We start from the raw sequence: 24,585 nt of genomic DNA, 5'->3' as shown, positions 1-24,585 counted from the left end.
CCATCCAGCATAAATGTTTGTGAAGCTGTTGGAAGACCATGTTTAATTAGTAGTATGTTATGGCTAAACCAAATAATTAGAAAGTAAAGCACATAGGGCTATTACGTATAAAAAAAAAAAATCAGTATATCCTACCAAAACCGATGGTCCACAACAGCCTGCAGGACCACCGAGTGCCAACCTTTGCGGTTAAAATACTCTGCGTGGTTCTCCTCTGGAGCAATGATGGGGATGTGACTCCCATCTACTGCTCCACCACACTGTGGGAAACCCCATCTCTGCCTGAAGCCTTCAACAACCTCTAGCTGGAGTTTTATGTACTCGGGCATGAGAACACAACGAACTGCTCTGCAGAAGTTGTGTACTATGGAGCAGACAATAGACTTTGCTGTGCCAAAGAGGTTAGCAATCGTGCGGTAGCAAGCACCTGTTGCCAGCCAGTACAGTCCAACTGCAATGTGTTTGCTCACTGATATGGGCCATCGGAGGTGTGTATCTTGCCGTGACAGTGCTAAAGAAAGGCGCTCACATAGATAAATGAAAGTCCCCCTTGTCATTCGAAAATTATGAATGAAGTCCATATCTGAAAAGCCGCTAACATCACAGTCCCACCACTCCTGGCTACGACTTCGCACCCAAACGTTTCTCTGGATAGACATTGATGCCACTGCCCCACAAAATGCCAGGGCCAAAAGCCTGGCTCTTTTCCTTTTCAATCTTCTCCTTAAAATGATAACGTTATAAATGCGCTGGCTCCGGCTGGACAACAACTGTAAAATCGCTAGATGTACTCCATTGCTACTGCTACCATCCATGTTTACTTCCGCAAACACTGAGCATGCTTCTTCTTCTCTTCTTCTTCCACTGGGCACACTCGCTGAGTATGACGTCGTCGTACCCTCTTCTGAGCATGCGGGATAGTATGTGACATTAAGCCATTCACACAGCAGGCCATATACAGGTCGCATTTAATTGCAATGTGAACGACCTCACAAAAAAATCCCATTTCACAAAAAAAATCGAAATTGAGCATCAAGGCCTGCAGTTTGAACGTAGCCATAGGGTCAATGTCATGGCATAGGGTCAATGTCAACGAGCAGATCTTTTTTTGCCAGCTTGCACTCGGCCGAGACAGATGCACTTTTCTCTTCTCCCTCCCTCCTTATCTTTCCTGCTTCTGTGGCGTGTTGTCTGTGAGGCTGCAGCTTTGCTCTTCTGGAAAACGACAAAAATGGATCTGTTAAAGTGGTCTCTGAACGCAATTGACACTATTTTTTCTACAAGACATTCGGGGGCGGAGGACCCGACCTGTCCTGCCGGGATGCATGTGTTGGGTTACGTGATGGACTCGTGGAGGAGATGGCAGGTCATGTGCCTTTACATGCTTTCTGTGGAGAACATCGAAGATGTGTATATATTTGGCTTGGTGGTGACCGGCTTTCTACTGTGTGGAGCGGGCATGGCGCTGGTTTACCGGAAAATCAAGAAAGTGGAAGCAGCTTTGATTGGGCCTTCCAGGCTGCCCTACATGATTGATTCGATTGGGAAGGCAGTGGCTGCATGCTGGAAAACATCTCGGGTAGGATTGCAGCTCTGGAAACCCGCTTTGACCGTCTGTGAAGACCACATTCTACATTCAGATGCATTGAGAGCCACTCTGTTCTCAGAACTTTGGAATCTTTCAGGTGTCTGCTAATCTGGATATTCATTTGGCCTCCCCAACACAGCTGCACTTCAAGGCCGCTGTGATAAAAAACCTCCTCAAGAAGATCAACACTTAAGCCTCGCTCCCTGGTCATCCTCCCTCCCCTCAGCTTTTCCAGCTCTGACGTTGACTGTGGACAGTGGACTGCTCAGGGCTGAGCCCCTCCCCCACCAGGATTGTCGGACAAGGCCGTTGACGGCGCCAAATAGGCTGCCTCCGGAGTGTTCTGATAAACTGGACCTTCAAATCTCGGTTGTCGTCCTGCGTCCTTGTTTTGTCTGTGTGATTATTGTTTTTCTGTGCTGATAGGGATTTTTTTCCTCATTGCTGCTGTGTAACGCAGCGGCTATGAGAGTTTTTTTTTCTCCTTTTCCCTCGTGTTTTGCTTTTTAATATATGTTTATGTACCGGGCTGGCTTATGTGTGTTGTGTGTTATGTGTGTGTCGTTTGTTATGGGACGGTCTTGGTTTGCTCAGCCCTGCTGTTGACCAAGGCAGGGATGTAAATCTGGAGCTGGTCCCCGGGCGCCTAATGGCGACTTCTGCTCCTACTGGCAATTAGGATGGGTTAAATGCAGTAGACACATTTCATTGTGCAGGGAACATGTTCTTCTATGCATATGACAATAAAATTCCTTTGAATCCTTGAATCCAGATCTGATTTGATGCAGGTGTTAGTTTTGGGGATGAAAATTTACAGGGTGATTCCATCATTTATTCCTCAGAATTGAGTGATTCCATATTTTTTCCCTCTGCTTGGTCTAAAAAAGTAACCGTTACTGACTGCCACAATTTTTTTCCTGATTTCTTATAGTGTTTCTTAAAGCCAGAAAGTTGCCATTTGAAATGACTTTAGTTTCGTGTCATGTCTGTGATCTGCTTTTTTTCTACAAAATTAAACAACTGAACGAACATCCTCCGAGGCCAGTGATTCCATAATTATTGCCAGGGGTTGTATATGAGCCTGGATTTAGTGGATCCTTACCAGTTTTATGGATTAGAGAAATGCTTGGAGAGGAAAGGTTTTGTAACTCAGGATGAACTGGAGAAAGCAAACAAACGAAATGGTTTTTTTTCTCAGGTTTGAAGCTCAAGACTTTTCTTTGGAATGTAATCATGTGTTACAGTCGCATACTGTTACTGAGGTTGGGTTGGTAGTTGACCCCCATAAAATTAAGTTACTGTTTAGTAGGGTTTGTAAGGGTAAATCAGGGTCTGACTGGGAACAAATTTCGGCCCTGGCATTTTTCCTCTGGACCAGCCCACTATTGGCCCGACGAATCCACCCCCAAACATGCACACCCACCCGTCCATACTGAACCCCCAATGAACAAATACTATACACCTAAACACCATGAACACACACTTTCACTGTCATTTCACCTTGATCATAGTACAAAACGCGGACCCGCCGCCACGAGGGGGCGTCCTGATAACATTAAAGGCAATTACATATTTTAACGAAATTACAAGTTTAAATGACTATATATATATAACATCATGAGGTTAATGTCACAGAAATTGTACTTTACAATCACACTGCAGTCATTGTTAAATTATTTCCTTTTGCATTTATAATAAACATTTGTATTTATTTAGTGTTTGTTTTTCTGGTTGAAATAAGATATAAATAATCTACCAGACTTCAAAAAATATACAAGTTTCCATGTTATTTTAATTGTCTAAAAATAAATGTCCGAGTTCCTTATGTTAAACAAGAAATTATCTAATCTGAAATAACAGGTGGTTTTAATACAGATGAAAGGTTTCTAAAGAACCATTTATTGATTTATTTACCTGTTTTAATTACAAGTGTTCTAAACTTTTTTTTTTTAACAGTAATCAGAAATTTTGAGGTAACAACAAAAAAACATTTCCAATGATTTTTCTTCAGAAAACTGCTCTATAAATGAGCAGTCCTGTCACACGTTAATGTTTTGTACAGATCAGTGGTTTCTGCACCAATGGGATTGGTCCAATCCATTTTGTACAGATCAGTGGTTTCTGCACCAATCGGATTGGTCCAATCCATTTTGTAGAGATCAGTGGTTTCTGCCACGAGTCTTCCGTGTTTTGGCCCGACGCGTCGTTCCTATTGGACAATGCCAAGGTACGTCACAGCTCAGAGTGTCGAAAGTTGGCGCACCTCATCTCGACAGAACACCGGCTCTGTGGTATGCAGGAGATCACTTGACCGAGCATCTATACGTTCAAATAATAATTTAAAAAAATACCGTCATCACTCTTCACTCTTAGTCTCTTACAACGGTGCAGCGTAAATACACAAGCTTTCCAGGAGCGCACGTCTCCTCCGGTGCGCACTTTTTTGGGGGGGGGGGGGGGGGAGTGACACCGCCCCCTGTGATAAACTCATTGCCCCCTTAATATTTTTTTTTTCTGGCACTGGGTCTGACAAAAGGGAAGCAAAAGCACACAAGCGGAAAAAAGTTTTTGTGTCTCCAAAGTGTGTGTGTGTGTGTGTGTGTGTGTGTGTGTGTGTGTGAGTGAGTGAGTGAGTGAGTGAGAGAGAGAGAGAGAGAGAGAGAGGTAATGTGTAACCACTGCTAGGATTCACACAGCAGCAAATTAAGGAGCTGAATTCCATAGCTGTTGCATTTAAAGATTAACAAAAGTAAAGCAAAGTTAATTAGGATAAAAGAAACGATTCCAACCTTGTATCAGTAGAAGAGCGGCGAGAAGTCCAGGCACCAAGGACTCAATCCATTCACAGGGGCGGGAGCGACCGCCTGCTCTTCCTGCAATCTGATTGGCCACCCTGTATGCTTCTCCATTGTCACTGGCTGTTGGTCATGTCAATCATTGTGCTCGATGTAAGTCTCCGTTGTGTGATCAAACAGAAACAAAACTGAAACCTAGAATAAGACTGCGCCGTGTATGAAACACTACAGAACTTTTATTTTGACACAAATTCAGGAAGTGGCTCTGCAGCGGTGCCGATTAAATGCTGTAGCTTCACCGATCACGGACTTTCCTCGTGTTGACAGCAGCATGCGGTTCGAGAACACTGTATATTTCCATAATCTCTATAAATATGGGAGGGCCGGCCCACGCACATCTAAACGTGCAGCGGCCCACCAGGCAAATGCCCAAAATCACAGATTACCAGTCCGAGCCTGGGGTAAATCCACAGGCTCGGACTGAATTTCTGCTTTTATTTTAAAGACCTGTGCAGAAGAGCTCACTCCAGCTTGGTGCCCAGTTTTTCAACAGTCTGTAGACACACATACAGTTCCTAACCTCTTACTCCTGTTCCAAAGAAACAGAGTAATGATTATAGACCTTGCTTACAGACATGGATGAGGTACAGATGGTGCAATTAATAGTATCACCCATCTGACCCTAAAGCATCTTGAGGACACCGTGGTTTATGCACGTCTTTTGTCTATTTTAGTTCTGCTTTTAATACCTTGTGGCCTCATCTGTTGTTAAGCAAATTGTCTCAGATGACTGTAGACCTGTTTACTGTGAAATGGTTTTACAAGGTCTGTTAGAAAAGTAACTGACCTTTTTATTTTTTTCAAAAACTATATGGATTTGATTCATATGTTTTTACGTCAGCCAAGCTTGAACCTTCGTGCGCATGCGTGAGTTTTTCCACGCCTGTCGGTTGCGTCATTCGCCTGTGAGCACGCCTTGTGGGAGGACTGGTCCAGCCCCCTCGTCGGATTTTCATTGTCAGGAAATGGCGGAATGATTTGGGCTTTTTTTCCATCAGAATGTTTTCAGAAACTGTTAAGAGACATGCAGCTGGAAACCATTAGAAAAATTTATCTGGCTTTCGTTGAAAATTTTTACGGCCTTCACAGAGAATAAGGACTGTTACTACAGCTTTAAGGATGCCCCACAATGGTGCTCGGCGCACTGCGCTCCGTGCTGCCATCGAGAGGCAGAAACCACCAGATCATTTCTAAATGGATGGCTCTGTGGATCCAGGACTGTCGTGTGCAATTTCTCTGGTTATCACAAGAGCTGGACATCAACCATTTTCCGGCAGATTTCATTTTTAACAAGAGATTTTGTCATGGAAAGCTGCGTGGAGGCTTCGCACGTCAGGACCGATTCGCTGATCAAGCGAGACAAAGGAACACCTCCGTTTTGACGTATCAGAGGACAAGTTGGGACATGCCTATCTCGGCTTTCAGTGCTTACCAGTCGAGTGATTATAAGAGAAATTGTGGAGAGCTGGGCATGTCCCAACTTGTTAAAGCTTTTTGCACCTGTGCCGATTTCACAGCACGGACTGTAGCTTTCCTTATGGTGAATTCTGGGAGGGCCTGTGTAGCATGCACACACAAGGTGTTGTTTGGACATAATTCACCAAGTGAGTGGCCCACTCTAGGTTAAACCTGTTTGCACGTAAATGTCAGCCACTTACAACTGCATTGTTTCCTGCCTTACACATATTGATGAACCAAACCCGCATATGTTCAACCTGTTCACACATAAATGTCTGTCACCCAAGGTTACACTGCGGTCCTTGTCTGGCATGTTCTGGAGTCTGCGCCATACAAGTTTTATTAAATGATACACCGTTTTTTAATATTAGATAGAAACGTTTTTGCTGAAAAGCAGTGATGTCAAAAATACACACATTTGTTACTTAAGTAGAAGTATAGATACTGGTAAAAGTTGAAGTATCAACTTGATCTCTTTACTCAAGTAAAAGTGAAAAAGTATGTGCTCCAAAACCTACATAAATTATAAAAGTATAAAGTAACCTTTAAAAAAAATGTAGATGCCACTATATGAATTGAAAGCTTAATTTAAAAACTGATTCGTTCTACATGTGGCCCAAGACCCAAAACCCCAAATTACCCCCCAACACCACCTGCACGAAAATGTTTCAATTCTATTAAAAATAATAAAATAATGTTTAAGACATGATGTGGAAACCATAAGAAAGTAATGTTAGGAGATATCTATATTCAAGTAATAGCAATGGAAGATTCACACATTATTATAATAGTATTTCATCTTCTTTCACTGGATATTGATGTTACATCATTATTACTAGTATATTAAACACTCACTGGTGGAAAAAGTTCTCCTCTCTCTGCCAATGTGTAGATGTGAGAATTCCTGAGAACCCTGGCATCATGGACGCTTCCTGGCCATCCAGCATAAATGTTTGTGAAGCTGTTGGAAGACCATGTTTAATTAGTAGTATGTTATGGCTAAACCAAATAATTAGAAAGTAAAGCACATAGGGCTATTACGTATAAAAAAAAAAAATCAGTATATCCTACCAAAACCGATGGTCCACAACAGCCTGCAGGACCACCGAGTGCCAACCTTTGCGGTTAAAATACTCTGCGTGGTTCTCCTCTGGAGCAATGATGGGGATGTGACTCCCATCTACTGCTCCACCACACTGTGGGAAACCCCATCTCTGCCTGAAGCCTTCAACAACCTCTAGCTGGAGTTTTATGTACTCGGGCATGAGAACACAACGAACTGCTCTGCAGAAGTTGTGTACTATGGAGCAGACAATAGACTTTGCTGTGCCAAAGAGGTTAGCAATCGTGCAGTAGCAAGCACCTGTTGCCAGCCAGTACAGTCCAACTGCAATGTGTTTGCTCACCGATATGGGCCATCGGAGGTGTGTATCTTGCCGTGACAGTGCTAAAGAAAGGCGCTCACATAGATAAATGAAAGTCCCCCTTGTCATTCGAAAATTATGAATGAAGTCCATATCTGAAAAGCCGCTAACATCACAGTCCCACCACTCCTGGCTACGACTTCGCACCCAAACGTTTCTCTGGATAGACATTGATGCCACTGCCCCACAAAATGCCAGGGCCAAAAGCCTGGCTCTTTTCCTTTTCAATCTTCTCCTTAAAATGATAACGTTATAAATGCGCTGGCTCCGGCTGGACAACAACTGTAAAATCGCTAGATGTACTCCATTGCTACTGCTACCATCCATGTTTACTTCCGCAAACACTGAGCATGCTTCTTCTTCTCTTCTTCTTCCACTGGGCACACTCGCTGAGTATGACGTCGTCGTACCCTCTTCTGAGCATGCGGGATAGTATGTGACATTAAGCCATTCACACAGCAGGCCATATACAGGTCGCATTTAATTGCAATGTGAACGACCTCACAAAAAAATCCCATTTCACAAAAAAAATCGAAATTGAGCATCAAGGCCTGCAGTTTGAACGTAGCCATAGGGTCAATGTCATGGCATAGGGTCAATGTCAACGAGCAGATCTTTTTTTGCCAGCTTGCACTCGGCCGAGACAGATGCACTTTTCTCTTCTCCCTCCCTCCTTATCTTTCCTGCTTCTGTGGCGTGTTGTCTGTGAGGCTGCAGCTTTGCTCTTCTGGAAAACGACAAAAATGGATCTGTTAAAGTGGTCTCTGAACGCAATTGACACTATTTTTTCTACAAGACATTCGGGGGCGGAGGACCCGACCTGTCCTGCCGGGATGCATGTGTTGGGTTACGTGATGGACTCGTGGAGGAGATGGCAGGTCATGTGCCTTTACATGCTTTCTGTGGAGAACATCGAAGATGTGTATATATTTGGCTTGGTGGTGACCGGCTTTCTACTGTGTGGAGCGGGCATGGCGCTGGTTTACCGGAAAATCAAGAAAGTGGAAGCAGCTTTGATTGGGCCTTCCAGGCTGCCCTACATGATTGATTCGATTGGGAAGGCAGTGGCTGCATGCTGGAAAACATCTCGGGTAGGATTGCAGCTCTGGAAACCCGCTTTGACCGTCTGTGAAGACCACATTCTACATTCAGATGCATTGAGAGCCACTCTGTTCTCAGAACTTTGGAATCTTTCAGGTGTCTGCTAATCTGGATATTCATTTGGCCTCCCCAACACAGCTGCACTTCAAGGCCGCTGTGATAAAAAACCTCCTCAAGAAGATCAACACTTAAGCCTCGCTCCCTGGTCATCCTCCCTCCCCTCAGCTTTTCCAGCTCTGACGTTGACTGTGGACAGTGGACTGCTCAGGGCTGAGCCCCTCCCCCACCAGGATTGTCGGACAAGGCCGTTGACGGCGCCAAATAGGCTGCCTCCGGAGTGTTCTGATAAACTGGACCTTCAAATCTCGGTTGTCGTCCTGCGTCCTTGTTTTGTCTGTGTGATTATTGTTTTTCTGTGCTGATAGGGATTTTTTTCCTCATTGCTGCTGTGTAACGCAGCGGCTATGAGTTTTTTTTTCTCCTTTTCCCTCGTGTTTTGCTTTTCAATATATGTTTATGTACCGGGCTGGCTTATGTGTGTTGTGTGTTATGTGTGTGTCGTTTGTTATGGGACGGTCTTGGTTTGCTCAGCCCTGCTGTTGACCAAGGCAGGGATGTAAATCTGGAGCTGGTCCCCGGGCGCCTAATGGCGACTTCTGCTCCTACTGGCAATTAGGATGGGTTAAATGCAGTAGACACATTTCATTGTGCAGGGAACATGTTCTTCTATGCATATGACAATAAAATTCCTTTGAATCCTTGAATCCAGATCTGATTTGATGCAGGTGTTAGTTTTGGGGATGAAAATTTACAGGGTGATTCCATCATTTATTCCTCAGAATTGAGTGATTCCATATTTTTTCCCTCTGCTTGGTCTAAAAAAGTAACCGTTACTGACTGCCACAATTTTTTTCCTGATTTCTTATAGTGTTTCTTAAAGCCAGAAAGTTGCCATTTGAAATGACTTTAGTTTCGTGTCATGTCTGTGATCTGCTTTTTTTCTACAAAATTAAACAACTGAACGAACATCCTCCGAGGCCAGTGATTCCATAATTATTGCCAGGGGTTGTATATGAGCCTGGATTTAGTGGATCCTTACCAGTTTTATGGATTAGAGAAATGCTTGGAGAGGAAAGGTTTTGTAACTCAGGATGAACTGGAGAAAGCAAACAAACTAAATGTTTTTTTTTCTCAGGTTTGAAGCTCAAGACTTTTCTTTGGAATGTAATCATGTGTTACAGTCGCATACTGTTACTGAGGTTGGGTTGGTAGTTGACCCCCATAAAATTAAGTTACTGTTTAGTAGGGTTTGTAAGGGTAAATCAGGGTCGGACTGGGAACAAATTTCGGCCCTGGCATTTTTCCTCTGGACCAGCCCACTATTGGCCCGACGAATCCACCCCCAAACATGCACACCCACCCGTCCATACTGAACCCCCAATGAACAAATACTATACACCTAAACACCATGAACACACACTTTCACTGTCATTTCACCTTGATCATAGTACAAAACGCGGACCCGCCGCCACGAGGGGGCGTCCTGATAACATTAAAGGCAATTACATATTTTAACGAAATTACAAGTTTAAATGACTATATATATAACATCATGAGGTTAATGTCACAGAAATTGTACTTTACAATCACACTGCAGTCATTGTTAAATTATTTCCTTTTGCATTTATAATAAACATTTGTATTTATTTAGTGTTTGTTTTTCTGGTTGAAATAAGATATAAATAATCTACCAGACTTCAAAAAATATACAAGTTTCCATGTTATTTTAATTGTCTAAAAATAAATGTCCGAGTTCCTTATGTTAAACAAGAAATTATCTAATCTGAAATAACAGGTGGTTTTAATACAGATGAAAGGTTTCTAAAGAACCATTTATTGATTTATTTACCTGTTTTAATTACAAGTGTTCTAAACTTTTTTTTTTTAAACAGTAATCAGAAATTTTGAGGTAACAACAAAAAAACATTTCCAATGATTTTTCTTCAGAAAACTGCTCTATAAATGAGCAGTCCTGTCACACGTTAATGTTTTGTACAGATCAGTGGTTTCTGCACCAATGGGATTGGTCCAATCCATTTTGTACAGATCAGTGGTTTCTGCACCAATCGGATTGGTCCAATCCATTTTGTAGAGATCAGTGGTTTCTGCCACGAGTCTTCCGTGTTTTGGCCCGACGCGTCGTTCCTATTGGACAATGCCAAGGTACGTCACAGCTCAGAGTGTCGAAAGTTGGCGCACCTCATCTCGACAGAACACCGGCTCTGTGGTATGCAGGAGATCACTTGACCGAGCATCTATACGTTCAAATAATAGTTTAAAAAAATACCGTCATCACTCTTCACTCTTAGTCTCTTACAACGGTGCAGCGTAAATACACAAGCTTTCCAGGAGCGCACGTCTCCTCCGGTGCGCACTTTTTTGGGGGGGGGGGGGGGGGAGTGACACCGCCCCCTGTGATAAACTCATTGCCCCCTTAATATTTTTTTTTTCTGGCACTGGGTCTGACAAAAGGGAAGCAAAAGCACACAAGCGGAAAAAAGTTTTTGTGTCTCCAAAGTGTGTGTGTGTGTGTGTGTGAGTGAGTGAGTGAGTGAGTGAGTGAGTGAGTGAGTGAGTGAGTGAGAGAGAGAGAGAGAGAGAGAGGTAATGTGTAACCACTGCTAGGATTCACACAGCAGCAAATTAAGGAGCTGAATTCCATAGCTGTTGCATTTAAAGATTAACAAAAGTAAAGCAAAGTTAATTAGGATAAAAGAAACGATTCCAACCTTGTATCAGTAGAAGAGCGGCGAGAAGTCCAGGCACCAAGGACTCAATCCATTCACAGGGGCGGGAGCGACCGCCTGCTCTTCCTGCAATCTGATTGGCCACCCTGTATGCTTCTCCATTGTCACTGGCTGTTGGTCATGTCAATCATTGTGCTCGATGTAAGTCTCCGTTGTGTGATCAAACAGAAACAAAACTGAAACCTAGAATAAGACTGCGCCGTGTATGAAACACTACAGAACTTTTATTTTGACACAAATTCAGGAAGTGGCTCTGCAGCGGTGCCGATTAAATGCTGTAGCTTCACCGATCACAGACTTTCCTCGTGTTGACAGCAGCATGCGGTTCGAGAACACTGTATATTTCCATAATCTCTATAAATATGGGAGGGCCGGCCCACGCACATCTAAACGTGCAGCGGCCCACCAGGCAAATGCCCAAAATCACAGATTACCAGTCCGAGCCTGGGGTAAATCCACAGGCTCGGACTGAATTTCTGCTTTTATTTTAAAGACCTGTGCAGAAGAGCTCACTCCAGCTTGGTGCCCAGTTTTTCAACAGTCTGTAGACACACATACAGTTCCTAACCTCTTACTCCTGTTCCAAAGAAACAGAGTAATGATTATAGACCTTGCTTACAGACATGGATGAGGTACAGATGGTGCAATTAATAGTATCACCCATCTGACCCTAAAGCATCTTGAGGACACCGTGGTTTATGCACGTCTTTTGTCTATTTTAGTTCTGCTTTTAATACCTTGTGGCCTCATCTGTTGTTAAGCAAATTGTCTCAGATGACTGTAGACCTGTTTACTGTGAAATGGTTTTACAAGGTCTGTTAGAAAAGTAACTGACCTTTTTATTTTTTTCAAAAACTATATGGATTTGATTCATATGTTTTTACGTCAGCCAAGCTTGAACCTTCGTGCGCATGCGTGAGTTTTTCCACGCCTGTCGGTTGCGTCATTCGCCTGTGAGCACGCCTTGTGGGAGGACTGGTCCAGCCCCCTCGTCGGATTTTCATTGTCAGGAAATGGCGGAATGATTTGGGCTTTTTTTCCATCAGAATGTTTTCAGAAACTGTTAGAGACATGCAGCTGGAAACCATTAGAAAAATTTATCTGGCTTTCGTTGAAAATTTTTACGGCCTTCACAGAGAATAAGGACTGTTACTACAGCTTTAAGGATGCCCCACAATGGTGCTCGGCGCACTGCGCTCCGTGCTGCCATCGAGAGGCAGAAACCACCAGATCATTTCTAAATGGATGGCTCTGTGGATCCAGGACTGTCGTGTGCAATTTCTCTGGTTATCACAAGAGCTGGACATCAACCATTTTCCGGCAGATTTCATTTTTAACAAGAGATTTTGTCATGGAAAGCTGCGTGGAGGCTTTGCACGTCAGGACCGATTCGCTGATCAAGCGAGACAAAGGAACACCTCCGTTTTGACGTATCAGAGGACAAGTTGGGACATGCCTATCTCGGCTTTCAGTGCTTACCAGTCGAGTGATTATAAGAGAAATTGTGGAGAGCTGGGCATGTCCCAACTTGTTAAAGCTTTTTGCACCTGTGCCGATTTCACAGCACGGACTGTAGCTTTCCTTATGGTGAATTCTGGGAGGGCCTGTGTAGCATGCACACACAAGGTGTTGTTTGGACATAATTCACCAAGTGAGTGGCCCACCCTAGGTTAAACCTGTTTGCACGTAAATGTCAGCCACTTACAACTGCATTGTTTCCTGCCTTACACATATTGATGAACCAAACCCGCATATGTTCAACCTGTTCACACATAAATGTCTGTCACCCAAGGTTACACTGCGGTCCTTGTCTGGCATGTTCTGGAGTCTGCGCCATACAAGTTTTATTAAATGATACACCGTTTTTTAATATTAGATAGAAACGTTTTTGCTGAAAAGCAGTGATGTCAAAAATACACACATTTGTTACTTAAGTAGAAGTATAGATACTGGTAAAAGTTGAAGTATCAACTTGATCTCTTTACTCAAGTAAAAGTGAAAAAGTATGTGCTCCAAAACCTACATAAATTATAAAAGTATAAAGTAACCTTTAAAAAAAATGTAGATGCCACTATATGAATTGAAAGCTTAATTTAAAAACTGATTCGTTCTACATGTGGCCCAAGACCCAAAACCCCAAATTACCCCCCAACACCACCTGCACGAAAATGTTTCAATTCTAGAAGCTCTGAAATGCAATCTGGGACTATTCCAGACAATAAACTGCAGTGAGTGCAGCATCCATTTAGTGAAGGAAAAAATACAACTTTCCTTATTAAAATTCATTCCAGTAGTATTCTGCTCTTACTATGATGCAGTAGTTTTCTAGTTTGGCAGATAGTTCAGGAGGAAATCACTGAAGAAATTGACACACTGAAAATATGGTTTGACCGAAACAAACTGTCATTAAATAAGACAAGAATGAAATGGAGGTGTAAGAGTCACTCGGTGTTCACAGGAAACACTTATTTATGTAGGTTGTTAGTTGCTTTTATATTTTCTGTTGTGTTTCTATTCAGGTTCTTTTTGCCTCTTTCTCTAAAATGGTATATAATAATCATTAGATTATTAATATATAAACAAAAATACATTTAAGAAATATTACAATTTGAAAACAAATGCACCCGAACGTGATGAGAGCTGCAATTGCTTAACGCTAAGTTTTAACATTGAAAATGCCATAGACATGCTAACGCGTTAGCATCGCTCCCGTTTTTAAGTTATAAAATACATTTATCAACTGTTTCAGAAGAACATAACAGGTCGGTTTAACATAGAAAAGGTAAATAATACTCACAGAAGTATGCTCTTTAATAGTTTTAGTGGGGGAAAATTAAGCGAAAGAAAGAAAGAATAAACGGAGCAGTAGGTCGAAGCATTGCTTCAGTCTGCGAACCACTGGTTCACGGTTCAAAGCAAAGCCGTGCTGCAGAAAAGTTGATTACAGGCGCACATGACGTGAAATATATATATATATATATATATATATATATATATATATATATAAACACAGTGGTCAAAACAAGCTTCTTCCAACTCTTAAGACTCTTTTAAAGACATATCTTTTTGCACTGGCTTTTAACACAAGATGAGCTGAACACTGCCACATCTTTTAGTGTCTTGTTGATTTATTTTGTTCTTGTATTTAACGATATAATTTTAAATTCTTTTATTGTACAGCACTTTGGGGCAGTGTTGACTATTTGTAAATGTGCTTTATAAATAAACCTGACCTTGACCTATATATATATATATATATATATATATATATATATATATATATATATATATATATATATATATATATATATATATATATATATATATATATACATACACACACACACACACGAGGTCTATTAGAAAAGTATCTGACCTTATTATTTAAAAAAAAAAAAAAACATATGGATTTGAATCACGTGTGATTGCGTCAGACAAACTTGAACCCTCGTGGGCATGCAAGAGTTTTTTCACGCCTGTCGGTGACGTCATTCGCCTGTGAGCATGCCTTGTGGAAGGAGTGGTCCACCCCCCTCGTCGGATTTTCATTGTCTGACTTCATCCTGAGAGACTGGCCCTGTGCTTGATCAAAATTTTTTCAGAAACTGTGAGGCACATCCAAGTGTACACCATTCGAGAAATTCAGCTTTCAGAAGAGGTCGGAATCAGCAGTTTATCCAGACATTCCACTGTTAAAGGAGATTTTTTAATGAAAGACGTGTGGACGGATTGGCGCGAAAAACACCTCCGTTGGAAGCCTTATGGACAATTTGGAACATGTCCTGCTGTTAAACAATTTCTCAGATACTCACTCAACTGAAAGCCACCAAAAGCCGCCTGGATTTTACAAATGGTTATCAACACGGAGGTGTTTTTCCTGTGGCGGGCGCACCACGCCGGCTGCGAGCCGACGCGCCAATCCGTCCGCACGTCTTTCATTAAATAAATCTCCTTTAACAGTGGAATGTCCGGATAAACTGCTGATTCCGACCTCTTTTGAAAGTTCTCTGTTCTCTCACGACTTCCTGGGTCAACAGAGGCTTAAATTTGGAGGTTTTCAGCTTGAAACAGGATGACGACGTCGCCTCGGAGCGCTGCGTGACATCCCGCTCCGCGGGAAGTCCTTACCGCGATAGAAAGAATCCAAAATCTCTCACCAGCCGTTAAAATTTTCACCGAAAACCAGCTGAATTTCTCAAATGGTGTACACTCGGATGTGCCTCACAGTTTCCGGAAAAAGTTTGATCAAGCACAGCGCCAGTCTCTCAGGAAGAAGTCAGACAATGAAAATCCGACGAGGAGGATGGACCACTCCTCACTCAAAGCCTGCCCACAGGCGAATGACGTCACTGACAAGCGTGACAAAACTCACGCATGCGCACGAGGGTTCAAGGTTGGCTGATGTAATTGCACGTGATTCAAATCCATATAGTTTTTGAAAAAAATAAAAAGGTCGGTTTATTTTCTAGTAGACCTCGTGTATATATATATATATATATATAAACATTAAACTGAAGCCAAGAGTAACGAGGCTGTTTGTTTTACAAATGTAAGGAATAGAAAGTACAGATACTTGTGTGAAAATGTAATGAGTAGAAGTAAGAAGTAGGCAGAAAAATAAGTAATGGAGTAAAGTATAGATATCTAAAAAGTGTACTTAAGTATAGTAACGAAGTATTTGTACTTCGTTACTTGACACCTCTGCTGAAAAGTACACTCCACGGATTTTCGATTCAGCCATCCACCATGCTTGAAGTCCTCATAGATGCTGTGCCATGACGTGCACAATGTGAGTGACGAATTGGTTCACTGTCACATGGTTTTCCAATATCCAATCGTGGGGCAGATTTACCTCACGTGGTGAACCAGAGATATTAGCACAGATGTGTTATTAGTTGGCCCATGAGTGTGTGTTTGAATAGCCCTCTGGCTGCTGGCTCCAATGCGCCCTGCGCCATTACACATATGAATGGAAGTGATCAGAGTAAGAGGGCCTCATACAATCTCACGTGCTGAAACAAAGAGTGAGTAGGAGGGATGCTTGTCTGCTTGGCCTGTGAATGTTATTGAATAAGCCTGTGGTGAGCTCTCTCGCTCCAGCATAAACCACCGTTTACGCATATGAATGGAATGAGGGGGAGGGACCCGCCCGGGGAGGGACCCGCCCTTCAAAGTGTAAAATGCCCTCTGGCGCATTCGTAGAGCTGCGTATTGCGGCGTCATTTCATTTAAGTACGCCCGAAATGCGCATGTACTCAATTTATTTCAATTCAATTTATTTCCTTTATAGAGTGCCAAATCACAACAGAGTTGCCTCAAGCCGCTTCACACAGGTAAGGTCTAACCTTACCAACCCCGAGAGCAACAGTGGTAAGGAAAAACTCCCTCTGAGGAAGAAACCTCAAGGAGACCAGACTCAAAGAGGTGACCCTCTGCTTGGGCCATGATACAGACATAAATGACAGAAATAATTCACAGAACAATTCACGGATGAATATACAAGAATTGCTGTTGGCGCAAAGGACAGGAGGATCGCCAACACAAACACAGCTCCCATCTCTGGATGGAGCTGCACCTTAAACAGAGAAAAAACAGAATCGGGCATAAGAAAGACAAAAACTACTGTAAATTTGCCAGCATTAATCAACAAGAAAAACAGAAGAAATACTAAGGTCATAGCCGGCCGCTAGCCCTAAACTTCACTAAAAGACTCAGAATTTAGGTGAAGTTGAGGCCGCGGCCCACTTCAATTTCTAATAACATGAATTAAAAGAGTAAAAAGCGTAAAACAAAACTGCACCAGTATGCTAGCCGTATGAAAGGGAAAATAAGTGTGTCTTAAGTCTGGACTTGAAAATCTCCACAGAATCTGATTGTTTTATTGACGCAGGGAGATCATTCCACAGAACAGGGGCACGATAAGAGAAAGCTCTGTGACCCGCAGACTTCTTATTCACCTTAGGGACACAAAGTAGTCCTGCACCCTGATAACGTAAAGCCCGGGCCGGTACGTAAGGTTTAATTAGGTCAGCTAGGTAGGGAGGTGCCAGTCCATGAATAATTTTATAGGTTAGTAGCAGAACCTTAAAATCTGATCTCACTGGGACAGGAAGCCAGTGAAGAGACGCCAAAATGGGTGTAATGTGGTCAAACTTTCTGCTTCATGTCAAAAGTCTGGCTGCAGCATTCTGAACCAATTGGAGAGCCCTAATGCTAGATTGCGGTAAACCAGAAAATAGAACATTGCAGTAGTCTAATCTAGAAGAGATGAACGCATGGATCAGGGTCTCAGCATCAGCCATAGACAGGATGGGAAGAATCTTCGCTATATTTCGCAGGTGGAAGAAAGCAGTCCTAGTAATATTTCTAATATGGAGACCAAAGGACAACGAAGGATCAAAAATTACCCCAAGGTTCCTCACTTTGTCAGTGTGATGTACAACACACGAGCCTAAGCTGAGTGTTAACTGGTCAAATTGATGCTGATGTCTCACTGGACCAAGAACCATCATTTCAGTCTTTTCAGAGTTTAAAAGCAGGAAGTTTCTAGACATCCAACTTCTCAGTGATGCAAGGCAATCTTCTAAGGATTTTATGTGAATGAGATTACCAGCAGTTATCGGCATATATAACTGAGTATCATCTGCATAGCAGTGAAAGGTAATCCCAAAATGCCGTAATACGTGCCCAAGGGGTGCTATATAAAGGGAGAAAAGCAGGGGGCCTAAGACAGGTCCCCTGAGGAACCCCAAATTTCATGTCACTAAGGTTAGAGGTAGTGTTACTGTACAACACACAGTGAGAACGACTGGTCAAGTATGACGTCAACCAGGCAAGGGCACTCCCAGTAATCCCAAAATGATTTTCCAGCCTATCAAGTAGAATATGATGATCCACTGTATCAAATGCAGCACTGAGATCTAACAGCAACAGAACCGTAGTGGTGTCCGAATCCATTGTAAGCAGAAGATCATTCACCACTTTAGTGAGAGCTGTCTCTGTGGAATGATATTTTCTAAAAGCTGACTGCAGTGGATCAAAGAGATTATTCTCAGTAATATAGTCTACAAGCTGCCGTGACACCACTTTTTCCAGAATTTTAGAGCAAAATGATAGATTTGATATCGGCCGATAGTTTTTCAATACACTAGGGTCAAGATTAGGTTTCTTAAGTAATGGTTTAATCACTTCATATTTGAAACATTTAGGAACAGATCCAGAAGTTAATGAAAGATTAAGAATTTCCAGCACAATCGGCCCAAGAGTGGACCACAGGTCCTTAAACAGTTTTGTTGGTATAGGATCAAATAAGCAGGTTGTGCTTTTTGTTGATGTTACGAGTCTAGAGAGATACCATCAAATTCTGTAAATCTAGGTAATACCTCAGTAGTGGTGCCCACCTCAATAGCAGGGTGTAGTGGCTGGGTTAAGGCATGCTGGGATGTGTTCAACCTAATGTTATCTATTTTCTTCTCAAAGTAATCCAGGAAATCTTGTGCTGTAAAAGGAGAGCGAACTACAGGTGGTTGTCCATGAATAAGTGTTGCCACTGTGTTGAACAAGAACTTTGGGTTATTCTTGTTTTTGTTGATCAAATCAGAGTAATAGGTCCGCTTTGTAGTCAATAGTGCATGCTTATAGTCTAAGATAGCGTCACGCCATGCAAGGTGAAATACTTCTAATTTTTAACAACGCCATTTTAATGCCAGCTTAATTTCTCGAATGGTATCCACTCGGATGTGCCTCACAGTTTCTGAAAAAATTTTGATGAAGCACAGCACCAGTCTCTCAGCAACTTCTCAGACAATGAAAATCCGACGAGGGGGCTGGATCACTCCTCCACAAGGCGTGCTCACAGGCCAAAAAAACTCACGCATGCGCTCGAAGGTTCAAGCTTGGCTGACATAAAAACATATGAATCAAATCCATATAGTTTTTAAAAAAAAAAATAAAACGGTTGGTTTCTTTTCTAATAGACCTCGTATATGTACACTGGCAGTGTTAATTTAACACTGCCAGTATTAGCTTTACACTGGTGATTTTACTGTGCAGTTGTCCGGGCTGGAGACAGATGTCACAGACCGAATGGTCCCCCACTAAAAATCGCTCCGCCCTGCCTTCACTGCGCATGCATCGTTTCTGAGCCTTGTTTTCTGGTTAAAACGTCCTTTAGAATGATTTAAGAGGTTTTACTTTGTCATCTGATAGTTAATAAGCACATTATTCCCTTTGATGGCTTTGAGTACAGAGAGTCCGGCTCAGACGTGCTGCTGTGGTCGCAGATGACGCATGCGCAGTGAAGGCAGGGGGGAACCATTCGGTCTGCTACACCGGCACTCAGAATGTCCTGGGGCCTGTACTACGAAGCGGGGTTACTGGCTTATCAGGGTAACTTCGGGAGTAAGTTGATGACGTGTGGAGTAACTTCCTGGTTAACCCGTACTACGAAAGGTGGATAGGTTTCGATTGAGGCATGCTGCCACGGCAACTTACGCTTTGCGCCAAACCTGCTGTGAGCAGGTTATGTTCCAGGATTAGCGTGAGGTTCTCGCTTAACCACTCCCTTTATAAGTACCGTCCATCCACCTGCATCACTCCGAAGACAATGCCGGCCTACCTGGATGATCCGTCTGATATTGGGGCAACTGTTTGTTGTGATTTGGCGCTATATAAAAAAAAAATTGATTGATTGATTGATATTGGGGCACAAATTGTGAGGGGCTCTCTTTGCAGGGCGAGGGTTTTTAAAGACCGCCAGAATCCGCTGACATACCCGGACAATATTATCTATGAAAGATATAGATCCTCAGCCGAGGGAATTTGTCATCTTTGTCAGCTGATCGGGCCCGAAGTCTGTAACATCATCCATCGTACACTGTAATAAAAGACTGTTGTTTTTACAGGAAAACACTGGCAGCTGTGGTTACCAGGGAATTCCTGTAAAAAATACAGCAGTTAAATGTACAAAAAAAGAGAGCTCTTGTTTGTAGATTTAACAGTTCTTTTAATGAGTCAGCCGTGGTTGATTCACTGTAAATCCATATACATATGTCTGTAATGTTATCTACTGTGCTGCTGTATGTTTTACAGGAATTCCCTGGTAACCACAGCTGCCAGCCTTTTCCTGTAAAAACAAGTCATTTTTTACAGTGTAGCAATGCCCCGACGATCGAGCAGATAATGTGCCTTGCGCTTAGATATTCTGCCAGTGGACAATTTATGTATCCCATCGGTGAGGGCGTAATTAATGGAAGAAGGTCATTTTTCTACACATATCAGGTATTCCACAGGTTAATCATCTGTAACAGATTTGGAGAACAATTACGCATTTACCCGATCAGCAATACATTGCCAACAAGCCTGTCTTGCTTTATTGGCAGACGATGTGTTCGATTTCCCCCTTAACGTTAATTTAAATTCCTCGTAGCTCCGCATAATAATCGTGTATTCTTCTCCGGTAAAGTAAGGTGACCGCGTCATCATTGAAAAAATGGTGACGTGTGCTGCAACCCGCCCCTTTTATGTGAACGCGCCTGAACCTGTAGGTGCCCACAACTGCAGAGGGAAGGGCTAAAGAGCAACAACTTGTACGGAAAGCCCTCACGGTATGTGGGTACCCACGTTGGTCCCTGGACAAAGTGCAGAAGTCCCAGAAAACAAAGAGACCAGATAGACAGGAGACGGAGACAAGAAGAAGAGAAGTGTCTCTCCCTTATTTAGCAGGAGTAGGGGAAAAACTACAGAGGATCTTCAGACAGCACAAAATCCCAGTTTACTTTAACCCAGTCAACACCTTGAGACAGAAATTAGGTCACCCTAAGGACAGGATCCCTAGTTACAAACAGAGCAATGTAGTGTATCACAGTGATTCTCAACCGGGGTGCCGCGGCACCCTAGGGTGCCGTGATCGATCGTCAGGGGTGCCGTGGGCAATTATCAAATATCACCATTATCGGGTGTATGTGCTGTAATAGTGTGGCAGATGGTGTAATGCTCTTTTATTCCAGTAGATGGCAGCAAAGCGCGCAGTAGCGCTGAGCCGTGTGCCGACAAGGAGGCGTGATCGCCATTTTAATTCCGGGCAAGTTAGTGATTTGTGTGCATAGAAGTTCACTTAGTCTCGTCAAGAAACAGGTGGAATATGCCGGAAAGCTGCGCATGTTGGCAAAGTCACAAACGGAGGAACAAGGGAGACAATATTTCCTTCCATAAGTAAGTGGTTTTGGTTATTGTTGTCACTTTGTCCGTGATATTTGGATGATAAACAGCTGTATGTCTCCTGCCGTACCTGTGTCACCCGATGACACGCATCATTATTTTCACTTATGTCTAGTTGATATTTTCCACTGCTAGACCAATGTCTAGTTAAAATTCTTGTCGTTAGTGACTAAAAATTGTTGGACAAGACTGGGGAGTTTTTTTTTTGCACCTTAAAATAATGAGATTAATGACCCGCGCTGTGCTGCCACACACACAGAGATGTGCACACACACACACCACTGACTTCATGAATGAAACTCGGTCAATAAAGGATAATTATGTAAAAATATAATATATATAAATGTATTGTAATGGTTTTAGGAGCCGCGCTGCGTTGAACAGCAGCAGCAGCTCAGTCGAGCAGCGTAGCTTAACAGCACAGATCCGTGTAACTTTCAACACTAATATTTGTGAATATGTTTGTGTGTCAGAGTAAGTTTAATACTTTCCTGACATAATTTAATGTAATTTAATTTTACTGGCTCCATATCCAGGACAAAATGGCATTTTAACACGTATTTTGCGAGCATTTTTCTGAGTGTGTTCAGTCGCGAATCTCCATTGAAAATGCATTAACATCCGGGTACTTCATCAATATTTTGCCCGGTTAGGAGACGTCATGTCGCTGTCCATGAAGGGACGTTTTCGTTTAGTGTGCAGCAATGGGACTGCGCTCTCTAGTTCTTATATACAGCTCCATGACTATAGTATACTATGTTACGTCATATCTGTACCGCACATCTTGCTAACGTGCTAACGCACCGTGTAGAGACAGTCGAGTTAGTGACACATGACACATGACAGTGGTGTGCCGCAGGATTTTGTAAATATAAAAAGGGTGCCGCGGCTCAAAAAAGGTTGAAAATCACTGGTGTATCATATCAGATGTCAGGAAAACTGTAATGAACACTACATAGGTGAGACGAAGCAACTTTTACACAAGAGGCTATACCAGCACCGCAGAGAGGGCGCCAGTGGACCTCAGTCTGCAGTTCATCTCCACCTGAAAGACACTAACCACACGTTTGAGGACAAGGAAGTTAAAATCTTAGCCAGAGAGAAGAAATGGTTTGAGAGAGGTGTCAAGGAAGCATTCTTTGTAAAACAGTTGAAACCCAGCCTTAACCGCGGAGCGGGTCTCAGACACGCTTTGTCCCCTGTTTACAATGTGGTACTCAGGTCAAAGCAGTTTCAGTCTTTTGTTCATGGTAATGAGTCATTCACGTCATCAGGAGAGAGTCGTCAAGGGAGCCATCAGGGGAGGCTTCCGTCCTGTCATTAGGAGAGTGCTAACTAGAGCACAATAGGTGCTAATTAGAGCTATTGTTTAGTCACTAGCCTATAGCAGTCTGCCTCTCAGTAGGTGGGGTCTGGTTAGGTTAAAAAGCTCCAGCTTTTGTTGGCTTCTGGTTTATTCTTCTCTACAAGAGTCAAGAGTCAGACTATCAGAGCAAGAATTTTAGCTGAGGAAGCTTCTGTGATTTGAAGCGAAATGTCCTCACGTCAAGCAACCCAGTCCAGTTGAAGATTCAAGCTTCTCTACTACAGGTTCAACAAATCAACATCATATTCAGCGTCGTAGTACCGCTTACCACCACTTGAGGGACCCAGGTTTTGTCAACCCCGGTTTAAGAGGTTGACCCTGGGTTACATCTGAGTAAGTTAACTCTGCTTCGTAGTACAGGCCCTTGGTTGTATCCCCACATGGCTGAGATTTGACTAAACTTCCATTGTCCCGTTTCTTCCTCCATTATTTGCCTGGGCTTGGAATTGGCACTAATTGCCTTTATTTTGCGTTGCCCTCTTTCAAGGAAGATGGAGTTCATCTGAATGTGTGTGTGGTTTACCGGTTTAATCCTGTGCTTTGTCTTTTCCTGTTTCAGGTGTGCTGCATGTGGAAAGAACTAAGGAGTTGTACTGGAATTTGTTAAGTGTGTTTGACAAACTCATTCTTCCAACTCTCGATTGCTGCCACATCCAGTACTCGCTGTTTTACCTCTGCAGTCTTCGACTGGTTGGTACTTCCCTCATACTCTCACTGTCTTCTTGTCTCTGTCATTGGTGTCTTGCTGGTTTCCCTCACTCATTAAACATACCTCAGCAAAAACTGAAAAACAGGTGAATTTCCTGTACTGTTGATCAACGACGTGTTAAACATTTGACATTTCCTGATTCAGTGTCGACTTTCCACTGAATTCCTGTGAGATCTCTATTCCTGCAAGATCTCCTCCTTTTTTTAAATTTTGTTTTCTTCACTCACTCACTCATCTTCAACCACTTATCCAGGATCAGGTTGTGGGGCAACAGCTCCAGCAGGGACCCCAGACTTCCCTTTCCCGGGACATATTGACCACCTCTGACTGGGGGATCCTGAAGTGTTCCTAGACCAGTGTGGAGATATAATCTCTCCACCTAGTCCTGGGTCTTCCCTGGGTCTCCTCCCAGATGGACATACCTGGAACACCTCCCTAGGGAGATGCCCAGGAGGCATCCTTACCAGATGCCCAAACCACCTCAGCTGGTTCTTTTCAATGTGAAGGAGCAGCGGCGTTACTTCTCACCCTGGCTCTAAGGGAGTCACCAGCCGCCCTCCTGATGAAGCCCATTTTGGCTGCTTGTACCCGCAGTCTAGTTCTTTTGGTCATGATCCAACCCTCATGACCATAGGTGAGAATAGGAACGAAGATTGACCAGTAGAACGAGAGCTTCGCCTTTTGGCTCAGCTCCCTTTTCGTCACAAAAATACAGTATAGCAAATGCAGCACCGCCCCTGATGCACTGATTCTCCAGCCAATCTCATGCTCCATCATCCCCTCACTTGTGAACAAGACCCCCAGGGACTTGAACTCCTTCACTTGGGGCAAGACCTCATTCCCTACCCGGAGCAGGGCTGTGAAAACTCTGCGGATCCGTGGAATTCCACGGATTTCATCATAGGGAGGGGTGGGGGGTGTTTGTGTTGTACTCTTTTTAAAATGCTTATCGCAAAGCGTTCTTTTTTTTACAACATCATGCAAGTTTTATAAGTCTGCGGACACTGATCTGTGTGTTACAGATAGAAATCAGTTTCCTTGGATCTGCGGAGTTTCGAG

At 43.0% G+C, this 24,585-nt stretch overlaps 2 long non-coding RNA genes across 2 annotated transcripts; both read right to left on the bottom strand.

The window, feature by feature from the left end:
- Positions 1 to 703: 703 nt before the first annotated feature.
- On the bottom strand, positions 704 to 1,046 carry LOC117528210. Its single transcript, XR_004565706.1, has 2 exons — positions 899 to 1,046; positions 704 to 858 (listed from the first exon to the last, which is right to left on the bottom strand). It is a non-coding gene; the product is annotated as an uncharacterized LOC117528210 (long non-coding RNA).
- Positions 1,047 to 7,540: 6,494 nt separating this feature from the next.
- On the bottom strand, positions 7,541 to 7,906 carry LOC117527777. The gene is made up of 2 exons (XR_004565603.1): positions 7,736 to 7,906; positions 7,541 to 7,695 (listed from the first exon to the last, which is right to left on the bottom strand). It is a non-coding gene; the product is annotated as an uncharacterized LOC117527777 (long non-coding RNA).
- Positions 7,907 to 24,585: the final 16,679 nt, after the last annotated feature.

The sequence above is a fragment of the Thalassophryne amazonica genome, chromosome 16 (genome assembly GCF_902500255.1).
Source record: "Thalassophryne amazonica chromosome 16, fThaAma1.1, whole genome shotgun sequence".
Taxonomy (NCBI): Eukaryota; Metazoa; Chordata; class Actinopteri; order Batrachoidiformes; family Batrachoididae; genus Thalassophryne; species Thalassophryne amazonica.
Note: the sequence above shows the minus strand (reverse complement) of the source record. Positions and strands in the feature narration are given on the sequence as shown.